Source organism: Ambystoma mexicanum, chromosome 11 (genome assembly GCF_040938575.1).
Source record: "Ambystoma mexicanum isolate Mex_15411 chromosome 11, UKY_AmexF1_1, whole genome shotgun sequence".
Taxonomy (NCBI): Eukaryota; Metazoa; Chordata; class Amphibia; order Caudata; family Ambystomatidae; genus Ambystoma; species Ambystoma mexicanum.
The window spans coordinates 845,008,882-845,027,459 of NC_090934.1; the positions used below are offsets into that span (position 1 = coordinate 845,008,882).

At 46.1% G+C, this 18,578-nt stretch overlaps 1 protein-coding gene across 4 annotated transcripts in view; it reads left to right on the forward strand.

Moving 5' to 3' along the window:
- The window catches only part of LOC138503807 (4-galactosyl-N-acetylglucosaminide 3-alpha-L-fucosyltransferase FUT6-like), a 528,320-nt gene that overhangs the window by 349,300 nt on the left and 160,442 nt on the right, over window positions 1-18,578 (forward strand). For 2 of the 4 annotated variants that reach the window (XM_069623822.1, XM_069623821.1), the window contains exon 1: window positions 9,413-9,787. The exons of 1 other annotated variant lie outside the window; for it this stretch is intronic. The gene's annotated coding sequence lies outside the window, so the exon portion shown is untranslated. Of the gene's footprint in view, window positions 1-9,412; window positions 9,788-18,578 lie in introns of those variants that run through there. One more of the 4 variants, XM_069623819.1, reaches the window with a different exon arrangement.

Sequence of the window (18,578 nt, forward strand, 5' to 3'; positions counted from 1 at the left end):
TGCAACAGTACCATTCGGACGGATGTACCCTCTATCCTTACCTGAAAGAAGGGTGTTAAAGGAATACCTAGAAGCCAATATGCAAAACAGTCTCATTCAGGAATCTAAGTCCTCTTGTGGAGCCTCTCTTTTCTTCATCCCTAAGAAAGACACGTCTGAACTCAGACCGTGTATTGACTATCGAGGGTTGAACCGGGTGACAACACGAGATAGATATCCTATGCCGCTCATTTGGGACATTTTGGAGGCAGTGAAAGGTGCTATGTGCTTTACGAAGCTCGATCTCAGTGGGGCTTACCACCTCCTGAGGATAAGAGAAGGGGACGAGTGGAAGACTGCCTTTTCGGCCCCCATAGGCCTGTTTGAATGTCGAGTGATGCCATTTGGTCTTGTGAATGCCCTGGCAATATTCCAAAGATTCATCGACAACAATTTTGCAGACATGTTATTCTTGTCAGCGGTCGTATACTTAAACGACATCTTAGTCTTCTCTTCGAACCTGCACGATCATCGTAGACAAGTAAGAGAAATGCCAATTTGAGGCCACATCAGTGTCATACTTGGGATTCATCTTTTCTCGTGATGACGTCTGTATGGATCCTACTAAAGTGAAGGCGGTTTTGGACTGGAAAGAGCCACAGAATGTCAAGGAAGTTCAGAAGTGCTTAGGGTTGGCAATATTTTACCGACGATTTATTCCGAACTTCTCTAAGATTGTATTGCCAATCATTGCCTTACTCAAGAAAGGAGTCATGTTTTTTTTCAACCAAGAACCCAGAGAAGCCTTCTGACTCTTAAAAAGACCCAGTTTACGACAGCCCCAGTCTTGGTGCAATCGGATCAGGATAAGCAGTTTATCCAGAGACCGATGCCTCTGTCGGGGTTTTGGGTGCAGTACTGTTACAGAAGATAGAGGATGGATTGGAGCATCTGGTGGCCTACTACTCGAGAACACTGACGTCCAGTGAGTGCAATTACTCTGTCCTTGAGAAAGAACTGTTAGCCATTAAACAGGCATGTATGGAGTGGCACCATTTGCTTCAAGGGGCAGCACATGCATTTCTGATACACACTGACCACCAGAATCTGCGTGTTCTTCAACAGATGGACTGCGCCAATTCCCGCCATGCTCGATGGGTGTATTTCTTCTCGCAGTACGAATTTCAGATAACCTACTTTCCAGGTTCCGAAAATCAGGTGGCAGAGACCTTGTCCCGCAGCCACAGTGAAGACACTGGGATCCATCAGGGTCAGGAACAGTTACATCCTCAGTTGAAGATAGTCTCTGCAATGTCCCCATTTCTGCAAGAACTTCTACAGCAGTACAACAGGCCATTTGGTCCATCCGATGACCGGGCACAGTGGTTTTCTAAAGATGGCCTCTACTACCATGGAGATGCATTATGTCTTCCTTCTGAGTCTCTCTGGACCCAAGTAATTTCCTGGTGCCATGATTCACCCCTGACAGGACACACAGGAGTCAAGAAGACTCAGGATTAAGTCGGCTGACGCTTCTGGTGGCCTTCTCTCAGGAAGGATATCACCAGATATGTGCTCACTTGTCGATCTGTGCAGGCTGCAAGACGGCGGCCAGCAAACCAATAGGTCTGCTACAACAACCATCAGTGCCTAGCTGTCCATGGGAACATATCTCTACAGACTTTATTGTGGACCTTCCCAGATCTAATGGAATGACGACGATTATGGTAACGATAGACTCATACAGCAAGTTGGCTCACTTTTCGGCCCTCGCTCATCTTCCTTCAGCACCAGAAACCGCAGCGATTTTCTTACGTGATGTTGTCCGCCTTCTTGGATTACCTAGAACAGTAGTGTCAGACACAGGTACACAGTTTACTTCTACGTTTTGGTCCTCCTTGTGCCAACAGCTAGGAATACACCGAGCTCTCTCGTCTGGATACCACCCCCAGAGCAACAGCCAAACTGAAAGGCTAAACGCTGGCCTGGAGCAGTACCTTAGATGCTTTTGCAACATGGAGCAAGATGACTGGGCGTCCTTCCTTTCTCAGGCGGAGTTTGCTTATAACAACACAACACACTCTTCCATCCATATGAGTCCATTCTATTGAACATATGGTTACCACCCACAGCACCTACCATGGACTGGTCTGACAACTATCAGTTCACCCACCACAGACAGACTCCTCACTGAACTACAGAATGTAGAAGCCACTGCAGTCAAATCGTTAGAAGCTAGCAAACAAGAACACAAGAGATGGACAGACCACAGTAGAAAACCAAGCCCAGACTGGGGTCTGGGTAAACTTGTCTGGCTATCTACCAAGTTCCTTCCCAGATGGGACCATGCAGGCAAAGTCGCTCCTCGCTATATCGGACCTTTCCCAATACAAGTACGGATCAACCCTGTGGCCTTTAGACTACGATTACCAAGGAGTCTTCATCGGGTGCACCCAATTTTTCATATCTCCTTGCTTAAAGAACACAAAGAGGACCTTTATCAGAGAAGGGTCAAAAGGCTAAGGCCTACGGTACCCCGTGTCCTTGGGGAATATGAGGTCTCCTACCTGGTGGATTCTCATTATTGAAGGGGTCTCATGCAGTATCTTGTGCACTGGAAAAGGTACATGGTGGAAGAGAGGACGTGGGAACCCAGAAGCCACATCCATGCACCCAGACTTGTATGTAAGTTTCATCAGCTGGATCTGGGCAAACCTGGGGGTCCCCCGAAGGGAAGGGGGTATACTGTCAGGCTTCACCCTTGGAAGCTTTGGCATGCTTGGAAGCATTAAGGGACTACTGTTGGAACCGGAGGAAGCAGTCTAGTCCTCAACCAAGATGGCTGTTGTGTGTATAGCTCTGTGGCACTCCCCCCGGAACAGCGCGTTGTATCCGTCCACCAACTTGGACAGCTCTGCTGTGTGTTTTCACAGTACCCGCTCCTAGCCTACCCGCTTTGGATTCTCTCACTTCATTTTTGCCCTCTTTGTTACCGTTCCAGTCTTTGGAAATGTAGTAGCTTGCCAGCCCTTGCCTCTCACTTGGGCCACCTTTTTCCTTTTATTCTTTTCTTTCTGCTTCTTCCCTGAATGCTCTCTTCAGTCTCATTTTTGCATGGATTCTTACCGCTGCATCTACTGTCCTTATCTGTTTCCCTGTTTCTATTTTTTCTGCATACTTGCTTCTAACTCTGCTACAGCATCTGGTGCTATCTCTTCCTCTATCGTATCGCCAGAGCTTCAGTCTGGTTCCCCGGAACGATGATCGTCTACCTTTATTATCGTTCTTCTTCTTGTGCAGACATACTTACTCTGCTCTTCGTATCCTTCCTGCTGTACTTCCATCCAGCTGGGGCTGAGTGTTGGCTGCTAACATTCGCATGGAGATACTTCTACAAGTGCTCACATTGGTACACTGCGTACCAGCGCATTCATCTATCAGGGACTTCGATTCCCAGCATCCTGTGGTGCTAACAAACGTAGCACAGACTCTTCTACAAGTGCTCACCTTGGTACACAGCGTACCAGTGCATTCATCCTTCAAGTACTTTGACTCCCAGCATCCTGTGGGGTTACACCAACGTAGCACAGACTCTTTATCCTCAGAGCCATCTACCACCTATAAGTCTTACCAGCCTTCATCAGCCAGAAAGTCACCTGTGTTCGAGAGACATTTCAGCTACCAGGGTTTTTTGCTGCCAACCAGCTTTTTCCCTGGTCTGGGGGTTTGGCTCCTTGGAGTCCTCCGAGAGTAGGTTCTTAATCCTGCCAAGGTGGCCTCTGAGGGAGCCAGACCCTACTTACACGAAAAGAAGGACAAGAGACATAAGGAGAAGAAGGATCAAGACACAAGGAAGACACACAAGAAGACATCGGATTTCAAGGACAACTTCTCTGAAGGTCAACGTGAGGAGGTGGTTCGGGAGGGTAGGCAATAGTCTGACACAGGGTCTCTAGGTGGTGGGGCCAAGGATCTGGTCACGGGCAGCGGGGTCAAGAGAAATGGTTACTGGGTCAGCTGGGCTCTCCTGGTTGAGAACAGCTGGGCAAAGTCTGGTCACTGTGGACAGCGGGATGGGTCAGCTGGGCAAAAGGTCTGGTCACTGGATTCTCCTAAAGGCATCAGCTGCCATTCCTCCTTGCTCCCTGGATTATTGGGATGAATGTGGTTCTGAATAGGTGGTTCTACCTGGATCTGGGTCAGCTTCCTCTGGACCTGGTTCTGGAGTCTTGGAATCTTGCAGGGTGATTTTTGAATGTTGAATCTCCCTGTGTCTCCCTGTCTTCCTCTTAAATAGGCAGAGTGACATCATAGAATTTTACAATATGGGCGGAAGCAGCCAAGAATTAGTCCTATCCTGGGATAGGCCAGCCTATCGGTCCTCCCACCTCCCTCCGATCTTATTGGTTCCGGGGAAGAGACATCAGTTTAAGTGTGTGCGTTTTTATGACTTGCTTTGTCTCACCATAGTTACTTTTTACCAACATAAGTTATGGAACAAAAACCTAATTTTTACAATAGTGACGACCATCATAAAATCAGGTAGGCAGATCCCATATTTCACAAGGAATATGCTGGTTCGAATGCCAATTCTGTGCAATGTTGCATCGTCCCTGGGCACAATTTTGCCATTTTCAGGAGAAACATATTGGGCCTCATCACGAGTTTGGCGGTAACCCTTAAATGCGGCAGTAGCGCTACTACTGCCGCATTTAAGGGTCCGCCAGATCATGATCTTGGCGGATTTCCCCCCAGCTCGGAGCTGGTGGGAAATCTGCGGCAAATTTGCTGATTTTTGACGCGTTTACCGCCAGCAGGAAATCCGCCGGCAGTAATAGTGTGAATTTTCCCCATTGGGCCCAATGGGGAATGAGGAATTCCCGAATGGGCCCAATGGGGAATGGGCAATAACCGTTCCACCAAACTTGTGATCCAGGACTAATAGCACTGGGGGTTTGTCTGTAGGGCTATTAGCGACAGCGCTAATAGCGCCAGCGTTACTGCCCAACTCGTGATGAGGCCCATTATCTAAAATTCTGCAAATGGCTACCCATATGCATAATAATATTTGGCATAGTTTCCCCAAGTTTAATATCTGTGTCATTTAAGCCTCCCCCAGAAATGCATTTTCCCACCATTTCCGTTCACCACGTGCCAGAGAGATGCACAAAGTCTTATTGTGCTTGTCCAAAAATCACATTAAAACTGTCATAATATCATATTACTGCTTATTCAGATTGCGGGGGAAACATTTCTTAAGGCATACATTTCCTGCATTGTCAATTAGGTGGATTTGCCAAAGATGTGGGCATGGCTGCCACCCCCACAATCCAAATTGTCTCCCCTGGGTCAGCTTGCACAATGGTTTCCATGACTCCCCTTTGAAGTCCTCCAGTGGATACTGGGAAGCAATATAGAGGAAATCACACCTCCATAGCTCTAGGAGGCAAAGCATAGGGATCCACCCCCATCCTTTGTCCTTGGGAGCAGTTCTTCCTGGCAGTCGGGGAGAACCTGTACTTATCACACAGTCAGGTCCATATGAGCAGGGCACGTGCCCCTGCATTATCAGTTCATGGGGAGGTGCGACATTGGCCTTTCTGCCAAACTGGTTTGACAGAAATTCCTGGGCCTCAGCCAGGATGATGTGTCTTTTGGGGGGAAAAACATAGCACAATATAGATATCTTTAGAGCCCCTCTCCCCACATGTACAATTGTGTTTCTGTGCGAGCTACAGTATTATTTCACATTTAGCTTTTCCAAGGTCATTTTATGCTTGGCAACAACAGATTTACACGTGTTCATTTGTTTTTCTCATGTTCATTTCACAAAATGTGTTTTTTTTGTATTTTGCATTTACTTTCTGAACTGCTTTTTATAGATCTGGTCAGTTTCTGGACACAGAGATATGCTTGAAAATATTTTTTTGGTAATTGACTTGAAGCAAGAGAGAGAGCATCTTTCCTTTGAAGTACTTTGAGTGTGTTGGTTTATTTCAAAAAGTAAATCCAAGCCGTGTGGACTTGAAGCAGAATTATTTTGCTTTTCATGCACTTTTCTGATCGCCAGGGGACCACTCCGGTGGTGATAGTGCGCGGTACAAATGTCCTTTAACATTAACATGAAACAATCCCATTCTGGGAGGGATAGACTTATTTGATGGTGTTCAAAATGAAATACATGGACAGGGCTGTGTTTTAATAGAACAAAACTGTGTGATGTTAAAAATGAAAGTAGCACCAGTGCGATGCTGTTTGAAATGCAAGTCATTTTCCTGTGCAGCCTTGAATGTTTCACTGACAGAACAGCAATGCACAGCCATTCTGAATTTGAGTTGTTTTCTCTGGATTCACGTGAATGACAACAAAATGCAGCTATTCTTGGGGTGGCTGTGTTCATCTCTCGCGCCATATGTGCTCAGCAGACAAAAGCACAGCCATTTTGGGTGACTGCTGAAATGCAGTTTTTGTTGTTGGGGGTTCTGCCTTAGGCCTTAAATGTACCCAACAACATGGCCAATCTAGAAAGGTTTTCTTACTATGGCATGGCATTTTGAACTGTGTTAAGAGGGTAAATCCATCATGAAGAGTATTCATAATATGGGCGGTGTGGGCATTTGCAATTTGTGCTTAGCGGGGACATGTTCTATGACTGTGGTATGCCATCTTAAACTGGCGTTAAGGGCAAAGCCAAAACCCAACATGATGAGTTTTTCCTATATGGCCTCACCAGCCAACACAGTGCAGCCAGTCAAGACAAGTTTCAAACATGCCCTTACTGGCTACACCAGGGATGGCCAGCATAACCATGCACGAATACTGAATACAGAAATTCTTCTGTGCATTTTGGTGACTTGGCAATGGCATCAAATCGATTTTTCATGACTTACCCTAGGAATGTATTTGTGAACTTTGTAGATTTCTACCCAATTTTTTCTCAGAAAATGTATTGTAAAATCCACCATTTAACCCATTATTCAAAAAAAAAAAAAATGATCCCACCCCAATCCACTTCATTTGTTTTAAGGCTTCCTCGCTACAATCAATCTTTCATCCTTTCTTTCTTTCTTTCTTTCTTTCTTTCTTTCTTTCTTTCTTTCTTTCTTTCTTTCTTTCTTTCTTTCTTTCTTTTTCTTTCTTTCTTTCTTTCTTTCTTTCTTTCTTCTGTTTTTGTTGTTTTCCAAATGCAGTGCCCCGACCCATGGTTTCTAAGTTATTCAGGGGGGTTTCACCCCCAGATTCCCCCTTTCACGCTCCTCCCCCCTCCTGTCCCGCAGCACACTTTCCATCACACTCACACCATTCATTACTTTAAAAAATACTTTTTATAACCTGCACCCCTCCCATTCCCACTACATACATTCACTTACCTCTCCCTCACATACATGTACACAAACATGCACACACCCAAACACTTACCTTGCTTCCACGATGTCCCCCACCCTTGCACTTGTGTGCATCTCATGCTGCAGCTGTTATTCCCAAAATGGCTGCGCACCGAGAGGACAGCATCGACGGAGCAAATTAAGTGCGGGTGTGGGGGGGTTGAAGGGTGAGTGGAGATAGAGTTTAAGGTGAGTGAGAGGGGTTTTAGGATCGATTTAGAAAGACCGAAATATCATTTTTATTTGGTCTTTGTAAATCGATGTTGTTTTTGTTTCCGTCTGGTGAAAACAATGTTTTCACCCAAGACCTTTATTTTCCCCTTTACCTTTATATGTTGCTGTTTACCCTTTAGCCTGATTTGCTCTCTTTTATATACAATCTACTCAGTGGCGTACCGAGCGGGAGGACAAGGGGGGGGGCATGCTGCCCCCCACAGGCTCCTTTGAGAGCCTGATCAGGAATTTTGTCACTGGGACAGCTCTAATGTTTGGCACCTCAATTAGGGTCCCCAACTGGAAAGGTGTCCCGCTGGGAGGACAATGTGTGCCGAGCAATTCCTGCTCAGCACAGTCTTTGTCCTGGCAGCAGGACACCTTACCTTTCCAAACGGGAGAGGTGTCCCGCTGCCAGGGCAATGTCCCATGGAGCTTTGTGGGCTAATGTTAGCCATGGAAGGGAGGGGGACTATTAGCAGGGACTTTTGTCCCTTTAGAAATGTGCATGAGAGGGAGTGATCAGCAGTGCGAAGGGTGCGTAATGCTGCAGGCTTATGAAATAATGACTATGGCTTTGATGCTATTGCCACTGGGGAGAATAAAACTAAAGCCATCCTCGTATTGCTCAATATATTTCTATAATGATGTATATAGTGTAAAGTTAATTATGAAAGGGTAGTTTCTTATATAATGCGCTTTGCTTCCAAGGCCTTGCTTTAAATAAAGTATTATTTAAGCACATGAAATGCAAAGGGAAACCTTCATAAATATCTATATCAACTAAACCTGTGAAGATGTGCTCAGTTGCTTAAATTGTCCACATCCCAGTTTCACTATTTAACCAAAGTGTGTGATCCTGGGCCGATCATGTAATCACACAGTGTCTTATCTGTCCTCCCACCCCCACCCTGCAATGCTGGACCTACTCCACATAGCTTGTTCTATTTTGAGGTGGATGGGCGTGGATAGGTTGGGAAAACGACAAGCCAACCTCCCTAGTGCTATTTGATATTTTTCATATTTTTTCTGTTCCTCTTTAATTCATCGTTTCATCTTTCACATGTTTCTTCCTCACTGTATTCTTCTCCGCCTTGTTCTCTCCCATATTTACTTTTCACCCCCTCTAATTACGTATTTCTTTTCAACAATGTGTGCCTTTTCCTTGTGTTTCACCTTCATTCGTCCCCTTATTATCAGGCCTTCCTCCCTCCCTTCGTTTGTGCCTGCCCCTTTGCCTTCTCTCGTCCTTTCCTTTCTCCCTTCAGACCTCTCTTCATCCCCGTCCTTTCTCCCTTCCCCCTACCTCCCGTTCCATTGCCTATCTCCCCCCCTTGTCCCCAGCCCACCACCCTGTCTCTCTTCCATTTCGTTTTCCTGCACTCCCGCATTATTTATCCGCCTTCCTTCTCCACCTCGTCCTTCCCGTGTCGCTCTCCTTTTTGTCTTCCTTGTTTCCTACTCACTCTCCGGCCTCCTTTTTGCGCTTTCACACCCTCCGTGGTCACCCTTCTGTAGCTATCTGCGTCACCCCACAGCTCACGCGTTGATTCCTTTGTTTTCTCTTGTTGGGTTTCACGAAGGGGTGAACGCGCGGGGTACATGCGAGGGGGGAGGCTGGGACGCCACTAGGGAACTGGGGTAATTCCCGAGGTCGGATGAGAGGGTGGGCCTGCAAGCCTCGGGGGCAGGTGTTAAGGTTCGCAGCACTGGACATTAAGAAGGAAGACATTACTTGGAGCCTGCCTTTGAAATGGGCGACGGGAGGCTGCGCGGCTGTGCCCTGCGCGCTTGTTTAAGGTGTGTCAGCTGTAGAGATCACGTTACTGTAACCGAGAAGGCGGGGTGCTACCTGGTACACCGCCGAGCGCCTCATCAGGTGTCTGCATGCCCATCACACCCACACGGCACTGATCTCCTTTTCATAGTTTGCTGGGAAAATGTAATTGAAGTGGAAGCCCAAAACCCGAAGTTTATACATCGGTGCCTTCACCCAGACACACGCACCTGAGAACACAGTACAGGGGGTCACACTGCGGAGCGGGGCAGCCGAGATGCCCCTGTAGAACACGCGCCATGTCCGGGACAGACAGACGCACACCTGGACGAGGAGTTCAGTGCCAGACGGTGACCGCTGCACCTCGGAGCGACAGCGCTGCTGCCACCAGAAGCTCCCACTAGCGGGGCGAGCCCCCCCTTGTTCTTAAAAGGTACTTTTATAACTTGCAGCGTCAAAGGACTGCGATATTTACAGCCGCTCTTTTTTCCAAATGGTTACTTTGGGATCCATTGCACGCTTCATGGTCACCATGGGGGGATTGGGGATTTTGTATAACTGCGCCATGTGTGTCCTGGACGGGCTCATATATTCACTGCAGTGACCCCCGTACACCCATAAACATACATGAGGGTGAGGAGTAGGGAATGGGGGGGGGGGGTGAGGCCAACATTCGATAAGGCGCTCGAGGATCATCTGTCCGGCGACTTTGTACACCCCTTCGAGCCCAGCCCCCCACGCCCCGCCCCCCACCACCACCGCCACCACCACGCCATGGCCCTCCGACCCACTAGAGTTCTTTGATGTTTTGCCTGGGACCTCATTCACAGGGGCGCAGCGTCACCGATGTATTTGCTGCGCAATATCTGAGTTTCCTGCTAGACCCCCCCCCCCCCACCACCTGCCCCCACCACCAAAACATGATTTTAGGTTTAGATAGCGATGTCTGTCTGCGAAATAAACTCATGGCTATTCCACCTGCAATACAATCTCGAGTTGTTGTTGTGTAAGTGTCTGAGAAAGTGCAAGAGGTGTTTTGACGCTGTGACCCTAGGCATGAAATTACACAAAATGCAGGTTTTGATTCCTTTTATCCGACTAATGGCAAATATTATGCAGAGACGGAGCAATGCATTCGCTTTCAAAGTCCCATGCCCACTTCACCAGAGGGGCGCTCTTTCCAGTTCCTGCAATAAAAGGCACCAACATTTGGTTTTTAAGCGTCTATGGAAAAAGTCTGCTGGGAAATGTGTCCTTGAACAGAGCAGAAGAGTTCACACTATGCACGTTGCCGGCCGCTGACCTACCCTCCAGGGATGAAGGTTAATAGCCATTCCCACCCCCTCCCTGGCCAAGCAACGACGTACACAGGGTCTCACGTTCCAGGGGCGACCGAGGCTCGATGAAACCTCACAGGTTGACCCTGGTGGCTACAGACGATGGATTTGCTTGACTAGTAGAGCTCTTCCTGTGTAATGACCGCGGCTTGAGAAACCTAGTGCCTCAATGTAATTGTGGCAGAATTAGCTATGCAAATACCGCCAGGCTGTAGCCTGTATTACTGGTACCGCTTGTCAGTCCCAGTCATGTATCCGGCTATTTGGGGTTTCATTTATTTCATGCTATGAAGTCGCGGTAATTTCGTCTGTACCGTTTGCACCGCTTTTCATGGAGGTATTACAAAGCAAGAGATACCATTCCCGAGTTGCTTGTGGGGCCAAAGGAGCTAATTCTGAGGTGAAAAATCAATGTGTAATGTTCATTCTGTGTTTTCAGAAAATACCTATTTAAGGCCCTTATGTGATTCAGTATTGGTCACTATCATGGCCGCGCAAGACAACGACACTGGTTTTGGGGACTTGCTGGCTCACAGGAAAGGAATTAGATTGACTCGCAAATTGCGCTGTCCTCGCAGTGCGAGATTAAGGCACAGGCGTTGCTATGGTGGAGGGGGGGTACTAAGGGGGCTATAGCCCCTGATCTTTTGGTTGTAGCCCCAGATAGAATCTCAGGAGCTACAACCAAAAGGCTAGCTAGCCCCCAGTCAGCGTAGCCCCGGGTTTTTTCCAGGCCTAGCAACACCCCTGGATTAAGGAATGCCAACGATTTCTAGGGGCTGGGCAAGTAGAGAGCTGCTTCTGCGACAGATAGACTAATTACAGTGTCCCTCCGACACCGAGCGCGCCCTCTGTCACGAATAGGGTGATTCGCTCAACGACCGCATTTGCATGGTCCTACTTCCGGCTTAATGGGCAGGTGCGCTCCCTCGGTCATGAGTAGGGTGATTCGCTCAATCGTTGACAGCATGTGCATGGTCCTACTTCCGGCTTAATGGGCAGGGGCTCTAACCAGCTGCCCCCAGCAGTGCTCATGCCCACTAAATCCTCTTCTGGCTGTGTTTAACATGAGCATACTGTTGTTATTTGTATTATTGTTCTTGTTTATTAATGATCACTTAGTCTCTATTTTTCTTTTATGATTTTTATTGCTTTCAAAATGAAGGTAACTTGACTGGTATAAGCACCGCTGGACAATTGTCCTTCATTTAATTGTATTGTTCATGAAGATCTCATGGAAATAGAGCTTACATTACATAGATTTTGTTGGTTTCATTTTCATCATTGCCAATTCATCTATTATCTTAAATTATATTTTATTCAATTAAACTGGATAGTGCTTCACGGCCAGATTCTCAAGCAGTGTCACAGGTGAAAAATACACCCATTTTCCTTGCGCCATTTAAAGAAAGGGGCAGATCACCTTATTCAAAGGTGACCTGCGTGTTTCTTGGGCTTGTGCGGCTGTGCAAAAAGATGTGTTGGCCAGCTCCTTGCCCACATTCATTTTGGGAATGTTCTCCCATTGCTTATGTACTTTACAGGCGCCCTGGAAGGACCAGTCATTGTGAAATGTTAACAGCAAATAAAAGCAATTCTATCTCTGATTGGGGGATGGGAATGCAAGTGTGACAGCCGCCGGTCAGGCTGCTGCTGTCCCACTTCCTGAAAAAAGAATGACAGGGTCAACAATCGCCCTCACTTACTTTGCGCCTCCCCATGCGCCTGTTCCCACCCGGCGTAGGGTAATGGTTCTAATTTTTACGCATTCCAAGGTGCATCCCATTTGCGAATTAGCGGTGCGCATTGAAATGTGCAGAAACGCCCCTTTAATTGTGCAAATGTGCAGTGGTGCGGGAAAGGGCATCTTAATGTGCATATCTCCGATGTGTACATGCAGATGACTTTTGAGAATAGGCCACAGGTGTTTTTTGATACAAGTGATGAGCTGCACGAGTGCATCTCCTCAGAACCTGGCCCTTGATATTTAAGTGGTGGTAAAAAGCTCAAAACAGCCTGGTGACTTTTAAAAGTAGATGATGTGTGATATCTTATGCTAATTAGTATTTGTATAGTGCATATCTGCCATATGAGGGTAGTTAGGTTTCAGGTGGATCCGGCTGCTGCTTCTTAGGAATGTCCTGAGTAAGGGTTCAAGGGGGGGGGGCGGTGTGTGCTGCTGCCTGAGCCGTTAATCCACAATAAAGACATGTAACAGATTAGTGAATGTGCCCGCTTTCTGTGTTTCCAGTAGCGCTTCAGTGCGCTTTGCAGAAGAAGGTTGCCCTGGCATAGGAACAGAGTCTCACATGAGAAGAGGCATTGAGTTCCAATAACAAACCAGCAACGCACAACATTCATACATACAACAAAAACATTGCAGCACAAATCATCTCTCACACATAACCAATTATAGTGCAATTAGTTCAAATCAAAACTACATGAAGACAAGTTGGTATTCCCAGGAAAGACGGGTTTGACGTTTTAAGCTTGGCTCCTGCATTGGGGCGCGTGCCCATGTATTATGGATGGAGAGTCTTAGTGGTAGGGAGTTGCAAACTATTCAATGTGGGCGGCACGCTTTGCAGCCGGTCAAGTGGCACAGCGAGTAGAGCGCTCGCTTTGACATCAGTGCAGAGCCTGCGAACGCAGGTTCGAATCCCGGCAGCGCCAAACTCAGCGTTTCATCCTTCCGAGGTCGATAAATGAGCACCACACACCGTGGGTAATAATAAGCAGCGCTCAGATACCTAAGGGTTCGTAGCGCTATATAAATGCCAAATTATTAATTATTTTTATTATTATTATTAAGTTCGAGCATCATGAAAGGCCAGGCCCCTTCTGGAATAACTCTGAAAGTCTTGCTAGTCATCGTTTCGTATTGTCTGCTTGCTGGCAGAGCTCTCCCTGTAGTGGGCGCAGAGCTGGATGAAGTACTGCATGTCAAATATGCTATGCTGTGTGCAACTTGGCACACTCACTGAAGTTCCATGCACACAGGGATGAATGCCTAGGCGAGCAATGTGGCCCTTTCATTATAAAGAGCAAAAGGATTCTGGGGCTGAACATTTCTTTTCTTTACATCTCAAAGCCACTGTACAATATCTGGCCAATGATATGATAGATTATTTATAATGCACCTAATACTCATAGGTTCCTAAGCACGGACCTGGGGATCGAACCCGTGCTGCTGCGTGTTGTCTTGCTTCCAACATTCGCAAGTGCACGTAGGAAGGCTGCCTCCTAAGTGGACCACCTCAGTGTCGGAGAGCACCCGGTGTTGCCCATACTGGTCCGTCCGCAGCGCTGTCTCAATGATGTGAACACCCGGGTATTGAGTGATAATAGAAGACAAATTGTCCTTGCAATGTCTGTACAAAAGTCAAAACTATTGTCTTTATCAATGCGTTCATTCATTGCACTGTGCCCTGCTCTCTATGCTTTGGGCAGTGAGTGTAATGTTTCCTATAGAAAGAGGCAGACAAAGTAAGGTCTTGGGACTGGACAATAACATAATCCTGACATCGAGCCAGAAATGTCTTTCAGGTTAAAAGGGAGCTTGTCGACTCAGTGAATCCCTAGACCGGGGACTACAACCTTTGGCTTTGCAGATGATTTGGACTACATATCCCATACGCCCTATTCAGCATATTCAATGTTGAGAGAGGTAAAGGGAGGCACAGTCCAAAACATCTGGAGAGCCCAGGTTTCAGACATCTGCCCTAGACCTATGAGTGGCAGCCAGGGAACAGCTAAGCGAGGGACAATTAAAAATCAGGGGCCTTTGGCAGTGACACAAACCAAATTGCTGCTGGTCTGAGTCACAGTCTGCATACCCAGTAATATGCCATTTGCTGGATTTATTGCCACCTTGATAAATGCAGTTCACTTCAATGAAGTTACAATCCATCTGCGCATTGTGCAATCCGTAAACATGATTATCAAGGAGTGTTCATGTTTCCTGCTGTTTTGTATTCTTTTCTCCAAGACAACACAGAAGCACCTCGTCTCCAATCATCACACTACGGATATTAACAGCATTCCCTTCCAGGCCCAACATGCACAGAGTGGGGTTGGCTTGAGTGAGGGAATCACCTTGCTAAGTCTGATTACTGCAATCTACAGAAAAATGGTGGGCAGGTCAACATGCAGATCTGTTATCCTGTAGCCCCAAAAGCGGACGTCCTTGGCTCCTCCCTGTGCACGTTTCATGGCTGAGCAGGTGGTAACTGGCGGATTAGCTCATGGATAGCTGTATCTGATCTCTAATTAAATCATGGGAGTCAATGTTGATCTCCTTTCAGCCAATCATAATGGTCGGATTGCAGCCAATAACTACTGATACAGACTGCCTTCTGGATATTCTGACTTTAAAGCAGACAAGGACACAACCATGCAATTTCCAGGCAAGACATAATTTAGTAAAAACCTTCCCGCGTTTGGAAGATCTTTTTTTTCATTGCAATACCCAATTTAACGAACCAAAGAGAACGTTAAAACCTATTTTCACTTTCTTATAGAGAAACCATTTACTTTTACATTACACCTAATGCAGGCTCATGTTAAAGGGCCTCATTACACGGTAGGCGGAGAACCATGGCGCAATTAGCGCCATGGTTCATGCCGGTAAAATACCGGTACCGCTTTGGTGGAAAGGGGAATTACCGCCCCATTCCAAGGTTGGAGGGGCGGTAATTCCCCCTTCCACCATTGCCCTTCCCCATTCCCATTTTTGCCCCATAGGGCATAATGGGAAAGGGGAAGGTGCTAATTACGGCACCACAAATTGCGGTACCGTAATTAGCTCCCTGGGTCCCTTTGCGGGTTGGTTTTTAACGCCTGCAAAAAGCAGGCATTAAAATCCCCAACCCGCAAAGGGACCTCGTAGTAAGGCGGTAAGGATTTACCGGTACTGGTAAAATACCGGTACCGGTAAACCCTTACCGCCTACCGTGTAATGAGGCCCAAAATCTTTCAATTTTAGTCAAGTTTGCCATTAAAATGATAAACTTATGTAGATAACTGTGTTATTTAAATCTTAGAAAATAAAAGACCATTTAATTTACTAACACGGTTTGAGTATTTTTTTTTACTCATTACTAAACAACATATTCTACTGTAAAGGAGATTTATTTCTTAGCCATAACTCCTCACAGCCATCCATCCCCGGAAATAAATACACACTGTGTAGGGAAGAGACATAAAGACAGCTGGCTCGGAGCAGCTTACAAGCTGAAAAAGAATATCTCACTGCATTTTGGCATCCATCATAGTTTTATAGATTTTAAAATATTGTATCAGTTCTGTTCTAATATGAACTGTATAATGCAATTGGTCACATTTCTTCAAACAAAGTGTACTGACCCTTTTTTATTGGATATACACACTTCCTGAAACACATGATCATTTCCTGTCACAATGACATCATGTTATGCTAATCAGAATGACTTTGCTTTTTTTCAAAACTCACTAAGCCACAAGATATATTTCACAACCTTAAAATTTGAAAAAAGCAAAAATGACACACATTTCCAGACTCCTTACAACTTCTGTCCAAGGTCATTTCGCCTTCTTATCTGCTTCAGCCTACCACCACATTTTATTCATAAAAAAATTTGAACACCAATGTTAGAAACTGTATATTCATACCATTTAAACTGCTGAATCTCTGCATACTGGCTCCTGCACAAGCACTCCCTTTCTGAGGTTGCCTACAGCACTATATTTCTGTGCTTCCAGCACTTTTGATTTTATATGAGAGTTAAGGCATACTGCCATCTCTAATGCATGATGTGACATTCATTTTGGGAAAAATGGCTGCCTTTTGCTGATCTATATCTTTTTCTATATCAGAAATCTAAAATCTGTGCTAATTATGTTGTGCGCACTGTAAGCATGTCTTTGTTTTTATGTTTTCCTAAATAGATGTGTGCGGTGTCACCTATTTTCAAATGTACCTGCCTTTACTAACGGCTGCCTGTCTGCTTCAATGAACGTTGCAGGAAGGTAGTGTACGTGCCTTAAATGACATTTTCACCTGTCTATCACCAGAGAGAGGAAGGATCCACTCCTCTTCACTACTTTAGATCCACAGCTCAAAAAACGATATTGCTAGGGCCAGTATGTGCAAATAGCCTTATACACCAAGAAAGGATAATTATCATTTGAGATAGTGACTTTTCCGCAGTTTATGGCCTTCGGCTTCACCTACGGTCGCAACTTGTGGGTGGGTCCTTATTCCATGATAATGACCCCTGCCTCAACCTATAAGGTTGCATTAAATATGTGTACAAATAAGTCACTGTGCTTCCTCTGACTCAGCAGCTTTTGGAATTTTGAGTGTTGGGAGCACTTTTCAGAGGTAATTACAGAACAGATATACAGTGGGGTGTAGGCTACAGAGGGGCACACAGTAGGGGTACAGCTGGAGCGGCCGGTGGGGAAGAGAGGGGCGGACGACCTCTAGCGCATCAGGGGGCACGAGGAGCAACGTGATGGCCTCGGTATTGCGGAGCAGAGACTCCTTGAAGAGGTGGGTCTTGAGGTCTTTTCTGAATTGTACGAGTATAGGGGCGAGTCTGATGCTGATGGGGAGGAGGTTCCATTGTCTTTTGGCATAGGTAGAGAAGGCTTGTTTAGCCTGTATTTACAACAGCTTTAATGAAGCAATTAGACGTTACACACAATCAAATATAGTATAGTGTTAAATCCTACGCGGACGGGCAGATATAGTTGGTAATAGGTATTATAAGAAGAGTCCGCGCTAACGAAAAAATGCATAGGCCAGCATTCTTATGAGCAGAACAGGCACACACAGGTAGGAACACGGATTCGAGCATCAGTGTGAAAAGTGAGGGGAAGAGCATGCATACATTAATCTGGTGCGCTTATGATCAGCTTAAGCGTGCTTAATGTGATCAGGGTGAGGCGAAAGGCTTGATGTGGCACAAGCAGCAGTCTGAAACCCAGCCAAAGTACACCCAAGATATTTTATCTGGAGAACAGAAAACAAGGAGACAGCAGTGAAGCAATTCATTTGCAAAATCATTTCTGTCTGTTCCATTAAAGTCAGACCCCTTTTCAGTATACACGGCCTCATCATGAGTTGGGCGGAGGGGTTAAATGCAGCAGTAATGCTATTACCGCCACATTTACCGCTCCACACAATCTCGAGTTGCGTGGAAAGTGGGAGTTTTACCTCCAGGTTTTTGCTGGAGGTAAAAATCTCCCCTTTCTGCCTGTTTTTTGCGCTATTAGCGCAGCGCTTATCGCTGGGATACTGCCCAACTCAGGATGAGGCTCATATTCACTACATTTACAAGAGAGTGGCAGGCTGAGCTTTCGGGACATATTAGAGATCACCATTTCAGGCAGACTGATCCAGTGTAGCCATTTAGGCCCTGATCATTATTCAAGATCTTCATTAGCAGGTTTATCTACAAAAGGCTGGGACGTTTTAGAGTTGAATCTGTCACATTTCAGTTATATGGGTGACTTGCTGGTGACTGGCCAAATCTTAATGCCACTTCAAAGTTCTGGACTTTAAATATGAGCTTCCTCCCACCTCCTAGGCTGACCATCCTTCCATTAGAAGAATACACATTAGTGGTAATGTCGGATAGACCTGCTTCAGGCATACTGTCCTTGGCATGGTGAAATGGGCAAGTGATTGACACTTATTTATTTGGACCTTCTCCTGGGTCTTCTTTGGCTGGGGTTCTGAATTAATTTTAATTTGCTATGCCTTTCGAGAAATAAGCCATCTAATGGCAAGGTTAAAGCACCCTGGATTAGAAACAGCACTTAATATGAAAGAATAAATGGAAGAGGTACTTACCATTTTTGTATGAAAGTAGCGCTCCAAAGAACACGTGGTCATGCCAAAAC